The sequence below is a fragment of the Bubalus kerabau genome, chromosome 1, assembly GCF_029407905.1.
Source record: "Bubalus kerabau isolate K-KA32 ecotype Philippines breed swamp buffalo chromosome 1, PCC_UOA_SB_1v2, whole genome shotgun sequence".
In the NCBI taxonomy this organism is placed as follows: domain Eukaryota; kingdom Metazoa; phylum Chordata; class Mammalia; order Artiodactyla; family Bovidae; genus Bubalus; species Bubalus kerabau.
The window spans coordinates 71,979,200-72,005,203 of NC_073624.1; the positions used below are offsets into that span (position 1 = coordinate 71,979,200).

Here is a 26,004-nt window from a genome sequence, read left to right on the forward strand (position 1 = left end):
GAAAGAGTGATTAGCATATTAGTATATACACATGCACACAAACACATTATTGTGTTTGAAAAACAGAGCAATGTGGTCACTTAGAGTTAGCTTCAACTGCTATAAATATTGTTTAACTACTTAAACTGGTGGTCTACTTAATAGGCAGATACACAGTATAAGTAATGGTCAAAGGTAAAATGCAAAAGAATGTCTAAAAATAGCAAATGCTAACTTTGAAAACTTATATAGTTTTTTCATTGCCACAACTTAGTCACTAAGATTGCTCAGACTGTTCCACTTCCCAAGTACTTCTTCAAAAAATTTCTATAAAGTCCTTTGCTTTTTGAGCCTCTGACTGTGCTTATTATTCAAACATAGAGACCCTGCATTTTTAGAATAATCCATCACACGAGACACATAAAGTCAAAGGTCTCTAACACACACATACATTTTCATAATTCTAAAATCCACCAAAACCCTAGAAGTAGTCTCCTATCACGTGTGTGTGTGTGTGTGTGTGTGTGTATGTGTGTGTGTGCTTAATCATGTCCAGCTCTTTGTGACCACATGAACTGTTGCCCACCAGGCTCCTCTGTCCACAGAATTTTCCAGGCAAGAATACTGGAATAGGTTACCATTTTCTGCTCCAAGGGATTTTTCCATATTTTCAGCCTAAAGAGTCTTGGTGTCCATTCCTTTGTAAAATGTATGCCACATCACATGGTCTACTTGATTTGCTGGTTAGTTTCTTTTATCAGATGATCACGAGTCCACCCATATGCTCTTCTCTGCCTCTCCTTCAGCAGCCCTAGAGACTGAAGTGACCTGGGGCCTGAGAAGGCCCAGGATGCCACTTGTGACTTGTCCTGTGGTTTGTCAGTTCCTTTTAACAGATTGTCTTCCTCTTTTTGGTGTGGATATTTGGAAATCTTTCACTTAGCAAATTGACAATCCTTGTGGAAATAACTATAGAGTGTAGTACAGATCAAAATCCAGCCTAAAAGACAGACACTCTCGAGCCAGGGAAATTAGCTACATAAGAGTTAAAGATTGTGTTAGTGAAGTGAGGAATCGTTGAAAAATTCTCTCAAAGGATAATGGGAAATGAGTCAAGTACCACAGATCTTGGTTTAATTCACTGCTTGGTAGTAGCCATGTCTATGCTCGGTTGCTTAGTCATGTCTGACTCTTTGGGATCCCATGAACCATAGCCCGTTAGACTTCTCTGTTCTCCTCTACCCATGGAATTTCCCAGGCATGAATACTGGAGTGGGTTGCCATATCCTCTTCCAGGGGATCTTCCCAACTCAGGGATTGTACCCTTGTTTCTTGAGTCCCTTGCATTGCAGGCAGATTCTTTTACCACTGCATCACCTGGGAAGCCATAGAAAACAGGTAAAAGTTGAGCCCATTAAAATTGCTAGACAAGCAGTTGGATTTTTTTCTAACTCATGTGAGTTACTGTTTTGAAAAATAAGAACCATTCATGTGAAGTGTGGTTTCCAAGAAACTCTTCAGAAGCTGAGAGAGAGAAAGAGAATATCAGAATATGAAGAAGTCATAAATGCTCCCTGGATCAAAAAGTTAAGGACAGAATAAAAGCAGCTGGCCAATTAGGACACTGTGTTACTATTGCCAGGGTTACATTGTTCTGAGTCTAGGTATCTAGTCTGGTGATTCATACTCTCTGTTTCTCCCCTCATATTTTCTTTTTTCCTGGGACAGTGGAGGTGAAAGTCAAAATCAGTACATTATTTCCCCTTCGTAGCAACACTTGTAAATGTTTGAAGAAGAAGAGGTGATAACTGACAACTACAATAAAGTTTTTCTATTATATCTGATATCATTTGCCAATGTATTTCCCAATTACCATAAATAATTGCAAACTAATGGATGACTATTAAGTAATACTTTTAGGTTTAATATTTGGATGTCTTTATTCAAAATTTTACTGCTACCTGCTTCCTTTTAACAAAGCTGTTGACATTTGCTGGCGAATTCATAACAGAACGCATTTGGAGGCAGAGGTGCCAAACTGGGACTGCATACCAGGCGATGCTTGTTCAGCACAGAGGGATGGGTATCCCCTGCCATTTGCTGAGAAGGGCTTTCTTATGCATCTATTTGTTTTCACTGCGCTGGGTCTTCGCTGCCGCACTCAAGCTTCCTCTAGGTGCAGCACGCAGGGCCTGCTCTCGGTTGTGGCCCACAGGCTTCTCCTTGCAGTGGCCTCCCTCATTGCGGAGCACAGGCTTCAGTAGTTGCAGCTTGCAGGCCCTAGAGCACTTGGACTTCAGTAGTTGTGGCACAGGAACTTAGTTTCCCCATGGCATGTGGAATCTTCCCGGACCAGGGATTGAACCCATGTCCCCTGCATTGGCAGGCGGATTCTAATCCAACTGTAACCACAAGGGAAGAGTTTTCTTGTATGAGGTTGGTGTGTCCCAGCCATTGTTTTGGGACATCTGAGACTGCTTTCTATTACTTCATGGGATTATACAGCCTTACAAAGTAACCTCAAAGTAAGATTTAAATTAACTTTGTTTTTGTAGGTATGCCGTGTGTTTTATAGTACCTCCCTTGTTCTGCCTCTTTTGAGATGGGGAGGAATGAAAGAAGGCTGTCATGATGTGAACTCAATTATTTTTCCTTCCAGGAAGACCTGCCATGTGCCAGACACTGTATGTACATGAGAGATACAGTAACCCTATAAAACACAGTTTATAAATGAAGAAACTGAAACTATGAAAAATCAAGATGACTGGCCCAGGTCATATAGATTTAAGGAGCAGTTCTGGAATGTTAACCTAGTTTCTATAACAAAAATGTTTACTCTTTCCAGTTCACATAGCCATTCTCTAACCACTTAAATTCAGGGACTTTGTCTTAACAAATCTTTGTATATTCCATAGACTATAAGTGGAAACCTGGAGTCAAAGATTTTGAAAATATTAACTAATTGTTTGGATAAATCACAAGATCCCTCTGGGTCTCATGTACTTCACTTATAGCCAGATCACTGTAGTTAACACTTATGGACTACTTACTGTACAGTGGGCATTGTTAAGTATATTTATATATTAGCTTAATAAATCCTCTTGACACCCTATACTATGTCATAAATATAAAGCCTTTATATGGAAGAGAAATAAGACACTGAGAGAAATTAGCTGTTTGGGCAAGTTCACAGAGCTGAAATGGTGAGATCTTGACTCAAATGTAGGCTCTCGGACCCTAGTCTAGCACACAGATCCTTAGCCAATGTCCTATGCATCTTTCTATAGTCGTCTCAGCCTCTTCCAGCTCCCTGGCCTGTGACTCTGTATACCTGCAGACATGTGTATCTTGAAGACTCCTTTTGATTCCCTAACTCATTATTTTAGAAAATTTTACCTACAATGACTTTAAAAATAAAGTTTTTAGTCCTCTAAAATTGGAGAAATTCTTCATTGGTTAACCCCTAATGCTGCTCTGATGTGTTTATTCTATTATTCCATAGTTCCAATGTAGCACGATTTACTGTCTTCTTCAAGTGATTTACACAAGCCAGATCTTATAGGTATCATATTTCTCCATCTGGAATGCCCCTTTAAAAAAAGCATAATGTCTTCCATTTAAAAAAAAATTTGACCTAGTGCAGCACAAAGTATATATCTTATCAGGAAACCACATCAGAACTCCTGTTTTCACAGTTACAAGCTGTGATGCTGCAACATAGTATTATGCTTCACAAGTGAGGAGTGAACCTCAGGAACAGGTGATCCCTTAACAAAGAGCAAAAGCAAATAAAAAATATTAATAAAAAATAAAAGACTATGCAGGCCAAATATTTATTCCTTCTTCTGAATATAAATATGTGTCTATAAATATGCTAATTAACATTTTAAATATTAAGTGTTCTGGAAAAAATAAGAATTATATTACCACTTAACCATTTGGGCTTAATTTGCAGAATAGGTGGAATGACCTAATTAGAGATTATGGAAATGAAGATAAATAGTGGAAGAACAAAACAGTGTAACAGTAAAGAGTTGCTGAGAAATCTTATTTTTGTCAAGCTAAATATTCAATGTCATTTATCCAGGGGTTTTTTGGAGACTTATTAAAAAATCAAACATGATTTCTTAAATTTAGAGTGTTTATTTTAATGACTCAGGTTTAAAAAGATGGAAATTTACAAGTATGTCCATAAGTAAACTATGTTCTGTTTTATTATTGTTCATTTTGGTAAAAGGCTGCCTTTTTCTAGAAGCATATTTTAAGTAAATGAATTAATGAGCAAAATTACAAGTAAAATGTTAGAGCATTTGCATTTTGTAAAAACAGACAAAACTAGGAAATAGTTTTTTCATATTCAATGAAAGTGAAAATCGCTCAGTCGTGTCCAACTCTTTGCGACCCCATGGATTGTATAATCCATGAAATTCTCCAGCCCAGAACACTGAAGTAGTTAGCCTTTCCCTTCCCCAGGAGGTCTTCTCAACCCAGGGATCAATCCCAGGTCTCCTGCATTGCAGGTGGATTCTTTTCCAGCTGAGCCACAAGAAAAGCCCACGAATACTGGAGTCGGTAGCCCATCCCTTCTTCAGGGGATCTTCCCGACCCAGGAACTGAACCAGGGTTGATTCTTTACCAGCTGAGCTAGTTGTCCTTATTTACTACTTGTCAACTTAAAATACTGAGAAACTGGCAACCTTATTTAGTAGTTTTCAAATATTTAATACTCTTTAAAACTTTTTTTCTCCTCCAGTATATGATAAGGTAGTATATGTCAAACATTTCAGAAAACTCCCCCTGAGTTACTGGGATAAAAGAAGAACGTATCTGAGACATACATTCATGTTTTCTGAAAGAATTCAATCCTTACTCAGAATGATTTTTTTTCAATAGGAGTGATATGTTTTTCTGCTTCAGGAGTTGAAGAAGAGAGTTGATCCATGCTCTTCGAATACTGTTCAAATCTAAGAGAATGTTTTTAAAAATCTATGATTTAATAGGTTTGAAATGTTTCAAAAAAATTAAATCTATATTGAAGTGAGTATATTTTCGTATATAATTTTTACTGCTTTTCTGTTTTCTGACATTGCCTATCTGCTTGACTCTTGGCATTTCTGATTTTTTTCTACTCTATTGCTTGACTGGGAACAAATCCCCTTTCTTTTGTGCTACCCTATTGGAGTTTTGTTGAAATAAAAAGTCAAGAGGAGGGTGAAAATGTGAAGCTGATTGATAGCAGTCAGAGCTGTTAACTTTGTACATGAAATGGCCGAGGGCTCACATCAAGATAGGATGGGTGGGGTAGAGGAGAGATTTGGATTCCTCCTCACCACCCAGTGAGTGGAATATCCCCAGTATGATGATTTCTTGCTTTCTTTGGAAGATAGCCTCTCACGCTGTTTGGAAAAGAAACATCCAGCTACATTCCTACAGACTGCATTCATGAATTCCTTCCCCTTGTTGGGTTCTTCTTAGACTTTGCATGGTTCAGAGTAGTTGCCCATCAGGCTGGTAGCCATAGTCCTGAATTCTGAAATCTTGTCCGCTTTGTGAAAGATGAATCATGAATCATGTGTGCCCTGTTACACAGCAGAAGCATTAACACACTAATTCTGAGCTTTTGCTACGTATCAGGGACAGTTTAGGAGCCAGTACACAAGACAGGGAACCTGCTCACATGGATCTTAAATTCTCAGATAAAACTGGGGCAAAACATGGAAATGAAGAGAAATAGGGAAGGAAAGAAAGGAGAGAAGAAAGGAAAGAAAAAGTATCAGATACAGTAAATGTCAAGGTGATGGGATAGAAAAATATTAGTGGGAATAGGCACCAGAGATTAGGTGGTCAGGAAAGGTCCCCTGAGGGAGATAAAGCAAGCTGAGAACTAAGTGACAAAAACATGCAACTATGCAAAGAATGACTGGAAGGATATTCTAAGCCGAGGAAAAAATCTAGTGCAAAGGCCTTCTGTTGAAATAATCTGTGTGTTTTGAGGAATATTTCTATGGGTGGAGTGGGTGAGAGGAGAGTGGTAAGAGACACATGGTGCCAAATTATGGTGGGCTTTGCTTTTATTCTAAACATGATTGGAAGCCATCCAGGGGATTTCAGTTAGGATGAGGATAGGGGGTGAGTTGATCTGTTATACATCTTTAAAAAAATCACATTTTAAAAAAGATCCATACTGAAATACATTTTATCAGATCAAACATTTTTAAAAGAAAATATTAAAAAGAATATTTTGCTGGAGAGCAAAGTATTTGCATGGAGGCAGGAAGGCCAGTCAGGATGCTGTTGCTGCAAGTCCAGGTGAGAAGTAAGGTTGGCTTATGCAAGAGATTTGTTTGGAGGAGAAGCAGAAAAAGGGACCATTCTGGATATTATTGATTATAGAGAGGACAGGACTAGCAGATGGGTTAGATGTGGAGGGTGAAGGAGTAAAAGGAGTGAATTTACAGATTTTTGGCTGGATAAAGTAGGTGGGAGGTGGTACCTTTTGCTGAGATTTTAAAGCTGAGGAAAGTGAGATTGGGAAAGAGTGGAATTGAGTTGTTTTAACTGTGTTATTTCTGAGCCATGTAAGTGAAGATATCAAGTAGGTCATTGGATGTGTAAATTCAAGGACTTAAATTTCATGACTAAGACAAACCTGGAGATTTGATTTGGTTTTCATCATTTTGTAGATGTGATTTAAAATATTGGGTTGGATGAGACCTATCTGGGTGTAACATTCAGTCTAGCCCATTCCAACATTTAGAGGTTGGGGAGAATAGGAATACTCAGCAAAGATGTCTGAAAAAGTAGCAGTTCACTGAGATAAACGGAGAACCAGTGGTTAAATTTCAGTTGGAATGTCATGACAGTCAAGACAGGAGGTATTACTTTATTTTTATTTTTTCAATTGAACCAATAGTTGATTTACAGTGTTGTATTAGTATAGCAAAATGATTCATATACATATATATTCTTAAGATTCTTTTTCCACAAAATATTGAGTATAGTTCCCTGTGCTATATGGTAGGTCCTTGTTAGTTATCTATTTTATATTCAGTAGTATATATGTGTCAATCCTAAACTCCCAATTTCTCTCCCAGCCCCTTCCCTCTTTGGTACTCATAGGTTACTTTTTATGTCTGTGGGTCTAGTTCTATTTTGTATATACGTTCATATGTATCTGTATTTTAGATTCCATATATAAGTGATATGATTATCATATGATATTTGTCTTTGGTTTACTTCACTTATGACACTCTCTAGGTTTATTCATGTCGCTATAAATGATATTATCTCATTGTTTTTAATGACTGAGTAATGTGATCACTGACCTAGAGCCAGACATTGTGGAATGTGAAGTCAAGTGGGCCTTAGAAAGCATCACTACGAACAAAGCTAGTGGAGGTGATGGAATTCCTGTTGAACTCTTTCAAATCCTGAAAGATGATGCTGTGAAAGTGCTGCACTCAATATGCCAGCAAATTTGGAAAACTCAGCAGTGGCCACAGGACTGGAAAAGGTCAGTTTTCATTCCAATCCCAAAGAAAGGCAATGCCAAAGAATGCTCAAACTACCACACAATTGCACTCATCTCACACGCTAGTAAGGTGATGCTCAAAATTCTCCAAGCCAGGCTTCAGCAATACGTGAACCGTGAACTTCCAGATGTTCAAGCTGGTTTTAGAAAAGGCAGAGGAACCAGAGATCAAATTGCCAACATCCGTTGGATCATGGAAAAAGCAAGAGAGTTCTAGAAAAACATCTATTTCTGCTTTATTGACTATGCCAAAGCCTTTGTGTGGATCACAATAAACTGTGGAAAATTATGAAAGAGATGGGAATACCAGACCACCAGACCTGCCTCTTGAGAAACCTATATGCAGGTCAGGAGGCAACAGTTAGAACTGGACATGGAACAACAGACTGGTTCCAAATAGGAAAAGGAGTACGTCAAGGCTGTATATTGTCACCCTGCTTATTTAACTTCTATGCAGAATACATCATGAGACACGCTGGGCTGGAAGAAGCACAAGCTGGAATCAAGATTGCCAGGAGAAATATCAATCACCTCAGATATGCAGATGACACCACCCTTATGGCAGAAAGTGAAGAGGAACTAAAAAGCCTCTTGATGAAAGTGAAAGAGGAGAGTGAAAAAGTTGGCTTAAAGCTCAATATTCAGAAAACGAAGATCCTGGCATCTGGTCCCATCACTTCCTGGGAAATAGATGGGGAAACAGTGGAAACAGTGTCAGACTTTATTTTTCTGGGCTCCAAAATCACTGCAGATGGTGATTGCAGCCATGAAATTAAAAGATGCTTACTCCTTGGAAGGAAAGTTATGACCAACCTAGATAGCATGTTCAAAAGCAGAGACATTACTTTGCCAACAAAGGTCCGTCTAGTCAAGGCTATGGTTTTTCCAGTGGTCATGTATGGATGTGAGAGTTGGACTGTGAAGAAAGCTGAGTGCTGAAGAATTGATGCTTTTGAAGTGTGGTGTTGGAGAAGACTCTTGAGAGTCCCTTGGACTGCAAGGAGATCCAACCAGTCCATTCTGAAGGAGATCAGCCCTGGGATTTCTTTGGAAGGAATGATGCTAAAGCTGAAACTCCAGTACTTTGGCCACCTCATGTGAAGAATTGACTCATTGGAAAAGACTCTGATGCTGGGAGGGATTGGGGGCAGGAGGAGAAGGGGACGACAGAGGATGAGATGGCTGGATGGCATCACAGACTCGATGGACGTGAATTTGAGTGAACTCCAGGAGTTGGTGATGGACAGGGAGGCCTGGAGTGCTGCGATTCATGGGGTCGCAAAGAGTTGGACACGACTGAGCGACTCAACTTAACTCAACACATTTCAGCTCTGTGAACTTACCCAAACTACTAATTTCTCTCAGTCTCTTATTTCTCTTCCATATAAAAGGTTTATATTTATAACATAGTATAGGGTGTCAAGAGGATTTATTAAGCTAATATATACAGTATATTTAACAATGCCCACTGTACAGTAAGTAGTCCATAGGTGTTAACTACTGTAATCTGGCCATAAGTGAAGCACATGAGACCCAGAGAGATCTTGTGATTTACCCAAGCAATTAGTTAATATTTTCAAAATCTTTGACTCCAGGTTTCCACTTATAGTCTATGGAATATACAAAGATTTGAATTTAAGTGGTTAGAGAATGGCTATGTGAACTGGAAAGAGTAAACATTTTTGTTATAGAAAGTAGATTAACATTCCAGAACTGCTCCTTATACCTGTATGACCTGTGCCAGTCATCCTGATTTTTCATAGTTTCAGTTCCTTCATTTATAAACTGTGTTTTATGGGGTTACTGTATCTCTCATGTACATACAGTGTCTGGCACATGGCAGGTCTTCCTAGAAGGAAAAATAATTGAGTTCACATCATGACAGCCTTATTTCATTCCTCCCCATCTCAAAAGAGGCAGAACAGGTGAGGTACTATAAAGCACAGGGCATACCTACAAAAATAAAGTTAATTTAAATCTTACTTTGAGGTTACTTTGCAAGGCTGTGTAATCCCATGAAGTAATAGAAAGCAGTCTCAGATGTCCCAAAACAATGGCTGGGACACACCAACCTCATACAAGAAAACCCTTTTCAGACTTCTCTGGTGGTTACAGTTGGATAAGAATCTGCCTGCCAATGCAGGGGACATGGGTTCAATCCCTGGTCCGGGAAGATTCCACATGCCATGGGGAAACTAAGTTCCTGTGCCACAACTACTGAAGTCCAAGTGCTCTAGGGCCTGCAAGCTGCAACTACTGAAGCCTGTGCTCCTAGAGCCTGTGCTCCGCAATGAGGGAGGCCACTGCAACGAGAAGCCTGTGGGCCACAACTGAGAGCAGCCCCTGCGTGCTGCACCTAGAGGAAGCCTGAGCGCTGCAATGAAGACCCAGCTCAGCGAAAATAAATAGATGCATAAGAAAGCCCTTCTCAGCAAATGGCAGGGGATACCCATCACTCTGTGTTGAATGAGCATTGCCTGGTACGCAGTCCCAGTTTGGCACCTCTACCTCCAAATGCGTTCTGTTATAAACTCCCCAGCAAATGTCAACAGCTTTGTTATAAGGAAGCAGGCAACAGTAAAATTTTGAACAAAGATATTATGTGTTCAGTTGTGTCCGACTCTTTGTGAGTCCATGGGCTGCAGCCTACCAGGCTCCTCTGTCCATGGAATTCTCCAGGCAACCATACTGGAGTAGGTTGCCATTCCCTTCTCCAGGAGATCTTCCCAGACCAGTGATTAAACCCAGGTTTCCTGCATTGTAGGCAGATTCTTTACCATATGAGCCACCAGGAAAGTTCATTAAGTCTCCTAGGGGAAGGTAAGGGCAGAAGTAGAGATCATCGACACAAAGACAGCCAATAGCTATTTCATGGAGAATTTGGGGAGTAGTGAATGGATGAAATTCATATATCAGGGTGTCCTGACCAAAGACAGGAAGCCATGAGTAATATTTAAGGGAGCAATGGATAGCCAGAACTGACTGCAGCATAGGGACTGTTAGGAAGTAAGTATATGAGGATAAGTTAGGGCAATATTGTAGTTGGGTTGAATGCCAAAGCAAGAATTTAATTTTGCAAGGATTTTGTATGACTGGAAGGAAGTTTTTGAACAGAGGAATTGTCTTTTTGATATTAAAGTATATTTCTTTTTTAAAAAGTATGTTTCTTTTTTAAAAAGTATATTTCTTTTTGATATTAAAGTACATATTCTGGGTTACACTTTCTCTAAGAGTTTCATAATAAAAACTTTTGAAGTGGTCAAGCCAACAAGTGTCTTGAAGAACATGAACACTAAAATAATAGTAATAACAGTAGCCGCTATTATTTGAGAATCATGTGGCATGCACTGTGCTAGGGGGTCAACATCTGCCATCACATCACCCCATAAAGTAGGGGTTCCAGTCCTCAGGTTAGATCTAAGAAGAAAGCCTCAAGAAGGTTTAATAATTTGCCTGAGACCGGATGAAGAAACCAGTGTGCAAATTTAGCTGACTCTGCCTGAAAAGCCAGAGAAGAGCACCTCTTGGCTTTGACAATGTATACTCTTGTTGGAGAGATAAAACATCTCTGCGTGAAATGGGTCTCAGCTATGGCCCATGTGAGCTTTAGTTGTGACATGGAACTCAGCTTTGCATGTGAACTCATAGTTGTGCCATATGGAGTCTAGTTCCATGACTAGGGGTCAAACCTGGCCCCCCTGCATTGGGAGTGTGGAGTCCTAGGCATTGACCACCAGGGAAGTCCCTATATATTCTTTTTCATATTCTTTTCCATTATAGGTTGTTATAAGATACTGAATATAGTTCCCTGTGCAATATAGTAAGTCCTTGCTGTTTATTTTATAGGGCTTTGTATTTTGGACTGTTGACTTCTTTAAACTCCTTTGATTCAGTTTTTCAGCATTTTCCCCTTCTTCCAGGTTGTCTCTACAAGCTTAAACTATTAACAGCCTGATGCCTTCCATCGGGCTTCCCTGGTAGCTCAGTTGGTAAAGAATCTGCCTGTAATGCAGGAGACCCTGGTTCAATTCCTCGCTTGGGAAGATCCTCTGGAGAAAGGATAGGCTACCCACTCCAGTTTTCTTGGGTTTCCCTGGTGGCTCACACAGAAAAGAATCCGCCTGCAATGCAGGAGACCTGGCTTTGATCCCTGGGTTGGGAAGCTTCCCTGGAGGGAGGAATGGCAACCCACTCTAGTATTCTTGTCTGGAGAATCCCCATGAACAGAGGCGCCCGGCAGGCTACAGTCCATGGGGTCACAAAGAGTTGGATACCACTGAGCGACTGAGCAGAGCACAGCACAGCATACCTTCCATCTAAACTTAGTATAATTAGAGGAAGGCGAAGGCTTTAAGAGCCTGAGAATCTCATTCAGAAGAAATGTCAGAAACATGTGGAAGCTATCAAAAAGCAGGTAAAAATGATGCATTCATCTATTCATTCATTCATTAAACATTCATTTGTTGAGCACCTAGACGAACCAGACAGCTGCAGCTTTGTGAGTATATGACCTGTGCAATCATGGAGGGTCCCTTACTCAGGTTGTTTTAATGCTTTACTGTCACCATCTTTAAATTCTTCACTTTGTGTTTAAAAATGTGATTTTTTAAGTGAAGTTCAGCAGGACAGTAGAATGTGAGCAGAGGAGATACATACAGCATGTTTATCTACCTTATTCTTTGCTGCTTATTCCTATACAGCATATGTGATACTCACAAGTACACAATTCCAGTGGCCCCGTTGCCTGGAGAATCCCATGGAAAGAGGAGCCTGGCAGGCTACAGTTCATGGAGTCGCAAGGGTTGGACATGACTTAGCAACTAAACCACCACCACCATGATGGACAGGAGTTCAGCGACACTCAGAGCTAGTATAAGATAAGCATGTTCCATCTACGATGAAGTAGGCAGGTGTGTAGAGAGCCCCAAGAGGCCATGATTTCCATTTAAACCAGAAGCTGCTTCAAACAGAGAAATAAGCATTGGTGGTCTAAGTAACATGAATGATCAAGGAAACTTACCTTTTCTTAGTTAGCTTCATTGAAAGTGATGATATAGAAAGGAAAGATAGTTCCTTTTCCTTTTAGCTGTTTTACATCATAAGTAAGCTGCCAGTAGACAGTGTGGCAGAATGTGCACATATAAAAAAGTGAATTAAAATAATTAAGTTAGTTGTTTGCAGCAAATTTGCTCTTCTTGTATGTAAGAATATACATGCGCAGGTGTAAGCTACAAAGTACAAACTAGTTCTGATATTTCTACACGTGTTAAATGCACTTACATTTGCATTTAAAGCTGGAAACACAATATAAAGATGAATGGTACAAAATCATCCTGACAAATTACAATTTAAAGTTTTCTTAGAACAATGTTAAGTAGCAAATGAAAATACCATAACTAGTCAAGAGACAGAACTTGGAAGGAAAATACTTTATGTTTTAATGCTTTTAATAGTACTTCTATCCTGCTTTTTGAATAAGGAGCACCACTTGCCATGTTCCATGGGTCCCACAGATTACATAGTTGGACTTGGGGCCAAACACTGTGTTAGGAAACAGGAATATACTGATGGACAAGTAAGACATGGACTCCGCTTTCATGGAATATACAGTTCAGAGGGGATAATTACATAATAACAATTGTTATAAGAGAAACAGAGGAAAGGTGCAGGGTGTTACAAGAACAGGTAAATGGGAGAAACTGCTGAATGGACATTGTTAATTGCTTCTCCAACAGCCTTTCTCCTTTGCCAGTAGAATTTCCTTCCTTTAGAAACTAAAACTTTCTGATCCTCCACTTCCCTGGCATATAGAATTTGAGAATGTGAGCAAATCCTGTCCAGTGATATCTGAGTGAAAGCCTCCTAGACAGAGATACTTTAAGAAAGATTTTGCTCCCTGATACAGAGAGAAACATGTGAGGAGAACATCTTCCCTTTCTTTCCTACTTTAGATACTGTTGTGTGAGAACCTGATGCTCAGAGCTGTGGACACTATATTGTAACCATGAGGGGAAAGTAAAGATAATGGCAGAAAGCTCATCTAGAACTAAAATGTAACTTTGAACCTCTGGGAATATTCAGAACTATATGCCTATAGAGTGCTTGTCAGGTGAGAAAAAAAATGCATTCTCATTGTTAAAGATACTGTTAGCTGGGTTTTCTGTGGTTTGCAGCCAGTACTTCCTAACTGATGTTTTGATCTATTCTGGGTAACCAGGGAGGTTTCTGCTGAGAAAGTGACATTTCATATATACCAAAATGTTGATTAGGAATTAAGTTGTCGATGATTTGAGACAATAGAGATCCAAGCCTGAGAGAATATGCATAATTTGAATGCCCAAAATTAGGAAGGTACTTGACATATTTGAAAGCTAAGATCCCGAAGAATATGTGCTGAAGACCAGAGTAGGTGTGCAGCATCCTGGAGATGAGGCTCTTAGATACATCCCCGGATAGATGACTTGACCGTTTTCCTTCTGGGAGATGGTGACAAGTTGGTTGCTGCTACTCTGTACCCTGTCCAGAAAAGCCCAGGCTCCAACACCTAGCATATCAGGTGTCCCACAGCTGACTGAGAACACAAATTTTCATTTTCATGGATGGTCCCACTTGTGGGAAGTGGATGCCTTGTCTGCATGTCAATACTGTGAGCAGTGACACAGTGGTTATCAGAACTTTTCATGAAGTGTAAACCTTTTAGTGCATCATCCTCCTTGTTTTCATAAATAAGCAAAATGATGTGGAAGTGCCAGAGAACACAGAGTGAAAATCTGTGGAGATGTGCACCATCAGATATACTTAAAAATATTTTTATGAAAGAACTGGAACACTTTCTAACACCATACACAAAAATAAACTCAAAATGGATTAAAGATCTAAACATAAGAACCAGAAACTATAAAACTCTTAGAGGAGAACATAGGCAAAACACTCTCCAACATACATCACAGCAGGATCCTCTATGACCCACCTCCCAGAATATTGGAAATAAAAGCAAAAATAAACAAATGGGATCTAATTAAAATTAAAAGCTTCTGCACAACAAAAGAAACTATAAGCAAGGTGAAAAGACAGCCTTCAGAATGGGAGAAAATAATAAAATGAAGCAACTGATAAACAACTAATCTCAAAAATATACAAGCAACTCCTGCAGCTCAATTCCAGAAAAATAAACGACCCAATCAAAAAATGGGCCAAAGGACTAAATAGACATTTCTCCAAAGAAGACATACAGATGGCTAACAAACACATGAAAGATGCTCAACATCACTCATTATCAGAGAAATGCAAATCAAAACCACAATGAGGTACCATTTCACGCCAGTCAGAATGGCTGCGATCCAAAAGTCTACAAGCAATAAATGCTGGAGAGGGTGTGGAGAAAAGGGAACCCTCTTACACTGTTGGTGGGAATGCAAACTAGTCCAGCCACTATGGAGAACGGTGTGGAGATTCCTTAAAAAACTGGAAATAGAACTGCCTTATGATCCAGCAATCCCACTGCTGGGCATACACACTGAGGAAACCAGAAGGGAAAGAGACACGTGTACCCCAATGTTCATCGCAGCACTGTTTATAATAGCCAGGACATGGAAGCAACCTAGATGTCCATCAGCAGATGAATGGATAAGAAAGCAGTGGTACATATACACAATGGAGTATTACTCAGCCATTAAAAAGAATACATTTGAATCAGTTCTAATGAGGTGGATGAAACTGGAGCCTATTATACAGAGTGAAGTAAGCCAGAAAAAAAAACCACCAATATAGTATACTAATGCATATATATGGAATTTAGAAAGATGGTAATGACAACCCTGTATGCAAGACAGCAAAAGAGACACAGATGTATAGAACAGTCTTTTGGACTCTGTGGGAGAGGGAGAGGGTGGGATGATTTGGGAGAATGGCATTAAAACATGTATAATATCATATAAGAAATGAATTGCCAGTCAAGGTTTGATGCAGGATACAGGAAGCTTGGGGCTGGTGCACTGGGATGACCCAGAAGGATGGTATGGGGAGGGAGTTGGGAGGGGGGTTCAGGATGGGGAACATGTGTACACCTGTGGCGGATGCATGTTGATGTATGGCAAAACCAATACAATATAGTAAAGTAAAAAAAGAAAGAAAGAAAGAAAAAAAAATAAAAGTATAAGCATAAGTATTAAATAAATACATTAAATATGGAAGTAAAAAAAAGAAAGACCTGGATGATTCCCCAAATGATAGAAATGAGAGAAAGAAGGATAGAGTCATCAGGAGCATTCGTATAATTGCAGTGTTAATGGTTAGAAGCCAATCAACCTCTGTGACCAAGTTGCGGCCTGGGTGCCTGGTGATTCCTGCCGTAATGACACCTAGAGAAATAGGCTGTCAGAGCCATTATTATCATCGTGTTTACCGGCATATCATCCCGGCCATGGATTCAGTGCCAGGAGGCAAGGAGGGCTGTGGTTTACAAAACAGACGCTCACCTCAAAGGCCCACTTAAACGGCAATTACACACTGGTAATGACTTTCTGTAATTTGTGGTGGGAAGAAGATGGAACACTGGGCTCTGTGTTAGAGACAAAAAGAAAAACAAGGAGAAGAGAAAGAAACAGAATGCTAATTATGTTTTGAAAAAATGCATATGGCACCTGTCAGCATTACAGAAACATGATCTTATTAATCCTCATAATAGCTCTATTAGTCTCACGGTTGAGAAGGGGAAATTGGAGGAATGAGCTGTCTAAGTAACTTGCCTACAGCATGAACGAACTAGAGACATCAGGGAAACAAAACTGGCATTGATGATGTAGTGAGAGGTCCTCTCTCACCTTTTCTTCTGGTTTATAAGCTTTGGCTCAGATGGGGCAGGAAATAAAAGAGCAGACTCTGCGGCAAAAAGCAGCTTTTGGCTTTGTGATACTTAAATGGCAGTACCTAGCATGATATAATCACCTGATAATCTTCTAAAAGTGATTTCTGAGTCTACATAAGGTATTTCAGTGGATTTTCACAGAAAATCCAAGAGGTGTTTAACTTGAGCTAAAACAGGTATTTGCAAGATTTCTGTGTCCTCATTCATTGATTCAGCAAATATCGCCTGTCAGTTATGTGCCTGACACAGCGCTTAGCACTAGAAATAGAGCAGTGACTCAACCAGACAGGTTTCTGCTCTCATGGAGCTTTTCTTCTACAGGAGGGAAACAGGCAACAAACATGTAAAAAGTACATGAAGGAGAGAACCACAGAGTGATGCCTGCTGTGGGAAGCAGAACAAGGAAAAAGATAAGAATGTGAGTCTGAAGAGTGGGGTTTCTTTGGAGAAAGTAGCCCGGAAGGATTCTTTATGGGCGTGGAAACCTGTAGGAAAATCAGGGACAGATTTTTGGTGAAGCCTGCAAGTGCAAAGGCCCTGAGACAGGGCTAGGAAAGGCAAAAAGAAACCAGTGTGACTAGATCATAAGGTGGGCGAGTGGTAGAAAAAGGAGCTGGAGAACCACGCACTTTCCAAAGACTGACTACTCTTTGCCTGTCAGTGTACTCGGGGCTGCTCAGAGGAAGGTTCCAAGCCTTCTTTTGTTGGCTCTTTTGCAAGATTCCCCAAAATGATAAAAGTGAAGAGAGAAAATGCTCTGCCCAGTGGGCCTCCGTCTCTTGTTTCTCTCTTGCCTGTTCTGCAGTGAGGTGCTTAATGACCCTATTTTCCCTTAATGTACTCTCACAGAAAAAAACCCTAGGACATTATTCCATGCCTATTTTTAAGGTAGTTCATGAAATAGAAATGAATACGAGCACAGCTTGTTCCAATGAGTCTCTAATAATCAAATACCTCCTCACTTGGCAGATTTTTGGCTTCCACAAAGGGATTTTAATTGAGAGGATTTTTGAAAAATCAGCATTTGGTATTCTGAGACACTCATTCAGCAAATACTTTGTTAGTATAATCGGCTTCAATGTATAAAGTAATTTGAAGAGTGGTTCTGAAGAGAGTCTCTGACCAATCCCTGTGTGAATCCGGATGCATGACACTGCAGAAGGTCTCCATCCAAATGGAATCAGCATGGATTTGTGCATTTATGGGTTTAGCTTCTGTGTGTAAATCCAAACCACTTAAATCCTGGATCAAAGGATATATGCGACTCCTTTTTCCTGCTATGGCTGAAGTTCTGATCATGTTCTGAGCCTCAGAAACCTCAAAAATACTTACAAATAATATTTGCTTCTTGTTTTTATTCTTCTTGGTTTAGATTTTATGGTCACTGGAGCCTATGGGGTTAATGCTAGGTACACCTATAGTATTTGAGCCAGCAACTTGGAAAAGTTTAGCAGGGGGAATTGAGGGGAGTTAGCAATATTGATTGGTTGACGTAGTTTATTTGCAGATATCAATGTAGTCTTTATTTTTTTCAGTGTGATTTGAAACAAATTATATCTGTCCTGTTGGGATTACAGGTGTAAGGAGGGTCACGTGGCAGGTTTCCTGATCTCCATCTTCCACTGCTGTCAATACCTTGAGGAGACTGAGGCTGTGTCTTTCACAGTGTTTTCCCCAGAATCTGGCACATTGCCCGGCATATAGTAGATGCTCATTAAATATTTGTTGAATGAATGAAACATTGATAAGAATAGGAACTACAATGATTCAGTTATAATTAATACAGTTTTGGTGTGGAATAAACCAATTTAAAAAATTCTAATATGTTCTCTTACAATATTTAATATGCTTTTTATTAAAAATGGCTGAGTACTCTGTGACAACCTAGAGGGATAGAGGGGAGGGAGGCTCCCTAAGGAGGGTATATGTATATAATTATGACTGATATGTACTGTTTTACAGCAGAAACCAACACAATAGTGTAAAGTGTTTATCCTCCAATTTTTAAATTTTAAAAATGGCTTTATATACATATACTAATTTTACAGATGTATAAATGTGGTGACATTGTAATATTGTTTTCTTCATTCAGTCATTTTTCCCCCTACATTCACTTAGCTTCTTCCTTTCTCCACCTCCAGTCCTCTGGTCTTTTACCCCCACCTCCAGATCATATTAATAATCTAGTAATTTGTGTAATTAAGACCAGGAATGTGTTTGCATCCCAGCACCACCATTTATAAGCTGTGTGACCTTGGGGAAGTTTCATAAATTTCCTTATCTGTAAAATCAAGATTGTAAAACCTATATCACAGAAGTACGAGAATTAAATGAACTAATACATATGGAGCTCTTAGAGGAGTGTCTGTCACCTGCTCATATATATCCACAGTGGTCCCCCCTTATCCATAGGGATACAGTCCAGGACTCCAGTGGAGGCCTAGAACCACAGTACTGAACCTTATGTATACTATGTTTTTTCCTATACATACCTACCTATAATAAAGTTTAGTTTATCAGGTACAGTAAGAGATTAATAACAATAGCTAATAATAAAATAGAACAATTACAGCAATGCACTGTAATAGAAGTTATGTGAATGTGGTCTCTCAAATATTTCATTGTACAAATTTAATGCCTTCTTCATCTTAACTAAGACTTAGGCACTGTGGCTTCAATTTTTGCAGTTTGAGATGTGACAGGAAGACCTACATGAATTTCTTATTCTTTCTTTGCAATTTCACAGATAGAAGAACAACACATGATTTTTTTTCCCCTTAAGTCAGGAGTGTTCACCTTTTCACTTAAAGGTAGCACTTTACAGCTTCTCTTTGGCAGATCTGACTTGCCAGAATCACTATTCTTATGTTTTGGGGCCATTATTAAGTAAAATAAGAATTACTGAACACCAGCACTGGGATCCCATGGCAGTCGATCTGATTGTGGAGATGGCTGCTAATGAGTGAGATATGCTGGACAATGAGATGATTCACATCCAGGGTGGGACCAAGCAAGACATTGTGAGATTTGATCACATTACTCAGGTTGGCTTGTGGGGCGTCTCTGGTTGCTCAGATGGTAAACAACCTGCCTGCAGCGCGAGAGACCTGGGTTCAATTGCTGGGTTGGAAAGACCGCCTGGAGAAGGGAATGGTTACCCACTCCAGTATTCTTCGCTGGAGAATTCCTTGGACAGAGGAGCCTGGTGGGCTAGAGTCAGTGGGGTCACAAAGAGATGGACACAGTTGAGTGACTAACACTAAACAGGTCACCTCGCAAATGAATTGTTTATGTCTAGAATTTTCCACTTAATATTTCTGGACCACAGATGACCCTGGGTAACTGAGACTGAGGAAATTGATATCTCAGCTGAGGGCGGGAGTAGTGATGGTGGTGTTAGGGACTACGTTAAGTGGACCGGCTGTGGGTAGAGGGTTCAGCTCCTCACCTCATCTGCCTCTCTGCAGGGCTGCTGACCCTGAGACAGTTAACCTCCAGCAGACTGAGAAATCCTAGAGACAGGAGGAAGCTGCAGTACCTTTTATGACCCAGTCTCCAGTATTTGGAATTCTCCAGGTAAGAATACTGGGGTGGTTTGCCATTTCCTTCTCCAGTGGATCTTCCCATTCCAGGGATCAAACCTGGGTCTCCTGCACTGCAGGCAGATTCTTTACCAACTGAGCTACCAGGGAAGCCCTATATTTATGACATTACAGTTTAAATAGGTTTCCATTGACTTTAAAAATGACTGTGTTTAAAATAGCTTCAGAGTTTCTAGTCTTGGTTAAAAAACATTTGTTTGTATATGTATTCAGAAAGAGTTCTTAAAATATAGTTTTTATTTAGGAAAAAACCCCAACTCTTTAATCTACCTGCAATTCATTACTATGTATAAAGGTATAATTTTATTTTTCTTCAATGCTAGACAGTTAAATATTAATTAATTTTTAATCTACTTAATTTTATATTCTACTTTTTTTTGGTTGTGGTTTTCTTTTTTTGAGGGGGGTAGGTTTTATCTTTTTGGCTGCTCAGCATGTGGGATTTCTTAGTTCCTGGGCCAGTAATTGAACCCATGCTCCCTATAATGGAAGTGTGGAATCCTAACCGCTGGACCAGCAGGAAGTTCCAATCTACTCTTTATTCTGAGTCAAATTTGTATCTTTATTACTAACTACTTTAATTTGTAAATTTCCCCAGTCTCAGCGGTTTAGCATTGTAAAAATTATTTCCTTTTTGCTAACCTGTCCAACATGGGTATTTCTGGGTGGAAGTTCCACTTTATGGACTCTCCATCTTCAACATGAGGCTTCTAAGCTACCTGGGTATTCATCACTATTCCAGTTAGCCAGAAGAGGGAAAGTAAGTAGAAAATCAGGTGTGTAAGCTTGGAGGTGGTAAACAACATTTCCATGGTCATTTTGTAAGCCAGAGCTCAGATACACGGCCACTTCTGGCTCCAGGGAGGATGGGAAATATATTCTCACTGGTGCCACTGACCTGCTTGTCAGTTTCTATGCTGATGCCATGTTGTTTATATTATAATGACTGATACTTGTAATTCTGTATTCTGATACTTTTAAAAGAAAATCTCATTCACTGGCTCTCTTTTTGTTTTTTCCTTCACTTTTCCTGGGTATTATCCTTCCATACACAGTTAAATCAATTTTATCCACTTACAAAAACAAAATGAAATAACCATAACAAAACTGTTGAGATTTTAATCAAAAAGGTATTCAACTCAATATTATTTGTACAACTTGTGATATTCCTATGTATTTAAGTCTTTCCAATCAAGATCATGTATATTTTCTTTTTTTTTAAAGGTTTTATTTTATGTGCTTCCTTGAGACTGGATTGTGAAAGAGACTGAAAAGTATCAGAAAGTTTCATGACTGAGTTATTTTTTTAATGAGATATTATTTGCTTAGTGTGAAATGGACAGATCTTAAACTCCTAGCAAGATACAGAACATGACCAGCACCTCAGAAGGTTTCCTTGTGCCTCTGCCAATGAATTTTTTACCACACAGGTAAGAATTATTCTGATTTTTGGCATCATAGAGTTAGTGATGCTTATTCTTGAGTTTTATATAAGTGGGATGATATATGTACTTTTTTTGGTGTAAGGTTTCATTTGCTCCATGTAGAGAGTCATCTATGTTGCTATAATTATCAGTTTGGTCCTTTCTATTACTGCTTAGTATCTCATCCCATAGATATGTCTATTCTTCTCCATGTTGAATGGGTTGTTTCAATTTGTTGCTATCTTGCTTAAAGTTGCTGTGGACATTCATGTGCAAGTTTCTGTGTGGTCACATGTGTTTAATTTCTCTTGAGAAAATATTTAGGAGGGGAATTCCTGGGTCATAAGATAGGTATATATTTAACTTTACAAGAAACTGAAAAACAATTTCCCAAAGTATTTGTGTCATTTTACACTCCCACCAGCTCTGTCTTCTCCCCATTAACAGCTGTGGGATGTTGTATCCTTACTAACATTTGCTGTTATCAGTCTTTAACTGTAGCTGCTTGGATGGGTGTATAGTATTTCATATACCAACTTTGTTGCAGTATAATTTATATACAGTAAAATACACACATTTTCAAGTCTACAGTTCAGTAAAGACTGACAAGTATATACACCCATAAAACTACTACCACAATGAAAATATAAAGAGTACCCATTACCCCAAATATAAAACATTCCTATTACCATTGTGTCCTTTTCGATTCAATCCTCACCCCTCATCCCACTTCAGGCAACTGCTGAGCTGCTTCTAATCACTGTAGATTTGTCATTCTAACAGTTTCAAATGAAAGGACATAAAGTATATGGTCTTTTATGTCTTGCTTCTTTCACTTAGCATAATGTTTGTGAGATTTATATATGTAAGTGTGAATAGTATTCTATTGTATAACTATACCGTGATTCACCTGTTGATGAATAACGGGTTGTTTCTAGTTTCTGGCTATTTTGAATAAAGCTGCAATGAATATTTATATATATGTATGTTTTTGTATGAACACATACTTCTATTTTTCTTGGATAAATACTTAGAAGTGGAATTGTTCTATCACATAGTAAGTATATGTTTAACTTTCTAAGGAATTGCCAAACTACTTTCCAAAATGGTTACATTATTCAATGTTTCATTATTAATGGATTAGAGTTATAATTGCTTCATATGTTTGTCAACACTTCGGGTTATCAGTCTTTTTAATTTTGATCATTGTAATTGGCTAGTATCTTTCTTTAGTATCTTATCTCTAATATTATTTCTTTGATGACTAAGCATGTTAACCACCTTTTGATTGACATTTGAATGTGTTCATTTCTGAGGTGTCTGTCAAATCTTTTTACATAGGGTTTCCTTTGTAAATGATAATACCATCTAAGACTGAGATGATTTTATTCTTTCTTTTCAACTTCGTGCATTTTATTTTATTGCCTTATTACACTGGCTAAGACTTCCAATGAAATGTTAAGTAGAAGGTAGTGAGAGGGACAACTTAACTTTATTCTCAATCTTTAGATACCTTCAATACTTCAGTACCTTCAATATTTCACAAATAAGTATATATAATGTTACCTGTAAGTTTTTCATAGATATCCTTTTACTGTGACTTTTTATCATGAATGGTTGTTGAATTTGATCAAGTGCTTTTCTTGTAGTTGTGTGTGTGTGTGCTCAGCTCAGTTGTGTCCAACTCTTTGAGACTCCATGGATTGTAACCCACCAGGCTCCTCTAACCATGGAATTCTTCCAGGCAAGAATACTGGAGTGGGTACTGGAGTGGGTTGCTATTTCCTACTCCAGGGTATCTTCCTGAACCAGAGATCAAGCCTGTATATCTTGTGTCTCCTACATTGGCAGGTGGATTCTTTACCGCTACATCACCTGGGAAGTGGTAAAGAATCTGACTACTCCCAGGGAAAAAAATCATCAGGATCAGATGTATTTACCATTGATTTTTATCTAACCTTAAAGACAGAGGATGAGATGGCTGGATGGCATCACTGACTCGATGGACGTGAGTCTGAGTGAACTCCGGGAGTTGGTGATGGACAGGGAGGTCTGGCGTGCTGCAATTCATGGGGTGGCAAAGAGTCGGACACGACTGAGCGACTGAACTGAAAGAACAGATGATTTTTATGTTATTTAAACTTTAGCCCTAGAAAAAGATTAAAATCTCTCTAATTGATATCTTAAATCCAATGTAACTTTAATACTAAGCCATTAAATTCTCTGGAATGTATACCCAGGAATGGAAATGCTGGGTTGTATTTTAACTGTATGTTTAAGTATTTGAGGAACTGCCAAACTGTTTTCCAAAGGTGTCTACACACCACTTTAAATTCCTATCAATTTTTCTACATCCTCATCAACACTTACTGTTGTCTTTTTTATTATAACCATTCTAGTCTGTATGAAATGGCATCTTACTGTGGTTTTGATTTGTATTTCCCTTTATTACTAATGATATTGATGATGTTTTCAGTACTTATTGGCCATTTGTATATCATCTTTTATATTAAGTTGTTCCCACACCATTTGTTGAAAAGACTGTTCTTCTCTCCATTGAAATTTCTTGGCATCCTTATCACAAATAAGTTGCCTTCAAATATGTGGGCTTCCTTCTGACTCTCAATTTTATTCTATTGATCTATATGCCCATACCTTTTCCAGAGCCAAATGATTTTGTTTATTTTAGCTTTGAAATCATGATATGCAAGTCCTCCAACTTGAATTTGCCAAACAAGATTGTTTTGGCTATTCTAGGTTCTGAATTTCCATATGAATCCCACCTGTGAAGAAGAACAGGTGGGGTTTTGAGAGGAATTGCACTGAGTTTGTAGAACAACTTGGGTAGTATTGTTATCTGAACAAATTCTTTGTCTGTGAACGTGAATGTCTTTCTACTTTCTTAGGTCTTAATTTCTTTCAACATGTATAAATATTGCACTTATTTTGTTAAATTTATTCCTGACTATATTATTCTTTTTTAGATGCTATTGTAAAGGAAATCATTTTATTAATTTTATTTTGGGTTGTTTATTGTTAGCATATAAAAACACAATTGATTTTTATATGCTGGTATTGTAACCTGCAACTTTGATAAACTCATTGATTAGCTCCAATAGTTTTTTGTGGATTTCTTAGGATTTTCTGTATATGGAATATCACTTGCAAATAGAGATAATTTTACTTCTTCCTTTCCAATTTGGATTTTTTAAATTATTAATCTTGCCTAATTGCCCTACTTATAACCTCCAGAACAATGCTGAATAAAAGTGGTAAGACTAGCTATCTTTGTCTTGTTCCTGATCTTAGGAAATAAACTTTCCATCTTTCACCATTAAGTACAGTATTAGCTGTGAGTTTTTGTCGATGCCCTTATCAGATTGAGAGAACTCTCTCTATTCCTAGTTTGTTGAGTGATTTTATAATGGAAGGGTGTTGGGTTTTATCAAATGCCTTTTCTAGATTACTGATATTATCATGTGATTTTTGTTGTATTAATAATAATGTTTACATTGATTTTTGTATGTTAAACCAATCTTGTATTCCTGGGATAAATTTATCTTATTTATTTTAAGATGTAGGTTTTATTATTATTCAAAAGTGGGAAGGCCAAAAAATCAGGAGACAGTTGCCATTGAAAAGATAGTTTATTACTCAGTTTCCAAGAAGAGGGACATGTTATGCCATGTGGGGTAGAAGGAGTACATGGAGGAAGCACCATCGTCAGTCAGGAGATGGGGGGATGTAGAGGAAAATATGGGCAAGTATCTTTATTGTGGTTTCCATGGGAAGAAAAGGGAAAAGCAGAGTAAGCAAGTTTAGGGCTGGCTAGTTTGAATAATTTCAGTGGGCGCTAGTTGTCTGGTACCTGGTTGTAGATGTTTGGGGTAGAGGAATAGTGGCACAGACTGGGAGAACCCTGTGAAAGCCTGATGAATGAGATGGTTGAGGTATCGGTTCTGAATTTCTTGGTCTGCATGTGAAAACAGCAGAAGCAGATGAGTTGTTTAGTCTCAAGGATTTGGCCAGCTCTGGGAGGAACAGTCTCTTCAGAGTCAGCAAGACCTCAGATTTCCAAGCATCCCAATAAAAAGATATGGTTAGTATAGCAACAGTCTATAGTTTTTTTGCTATGTTGCTGCATTCAATTTTCTGGATTTGTTAAGAATTTTTACATCAATATTCATAGGGGATATTGGTCTGTGGTTTTCATCTCTTGTGATGTCTTTGATTTCTGTATCAGGGTAATCCTGGCCTCATAAAATGAGTTAAAAAGTGTTTCCTCTTCTTTTTTTTGGGAAGATTTATTAAGTACTGGTGTTAATTGGTCTTCAAAAGTTTGGTAGAATTCATTGTGAAGCTAGCTGGTCGTGGGCTTTTATTTTTGGTGGGTTTTTGATTATTAATTTAATCTGCTTATTTTCTTAAAGCTTGGTCAGTTTTGGTATTCTGTGTCTTTATAGGAATTTATGCTTTTCATCTCGATTCTCTAATATTGTTTCATAAAATTTATACATTTTGTTATATACAGTAGATACAACTTTTTGTCAACACACCATTTCATAATGTAAAAACCACACGGAAGTCTATGTTAAAGTACCT

The 26,004-nt window shown here is 38.6% G+C and overlaps 1 long non-coding RNA gene across 5 annotated transcripts in view; it reads left to right on the plus strand.

The window, feature by feature from the left end:
* Window positions 1–24,873, plus strand: part of LOC129650680 (uncharacterized) — a 44,331-nt gene extending 19,458 nt beyond the window's left edge. For 4 of the 5 annotated variants that reach the window (XR_008713926.1, XR_008713927.1, XR_008713929.1 and 1 more), the window contains exons 2-4: window positions 19,844–19,952; window positions 21,203–21,408; window positions 23,254–24,873. This is a non-coding gene — a long non-coding RNA (uncharacterized LOC129650680). Of the gene's footprint in view, window positions 1–13,593; window positions 13,620–19,843; window positions 19,953–21,202; window positions 21,409–23,253 lie in introns of those variants that run through there. The other variant, XR_008713930.1, reaches the window with a different exon arrangement.
* Window positions 24,874–26,004: the final 1,131 nt, after the last annotated feature.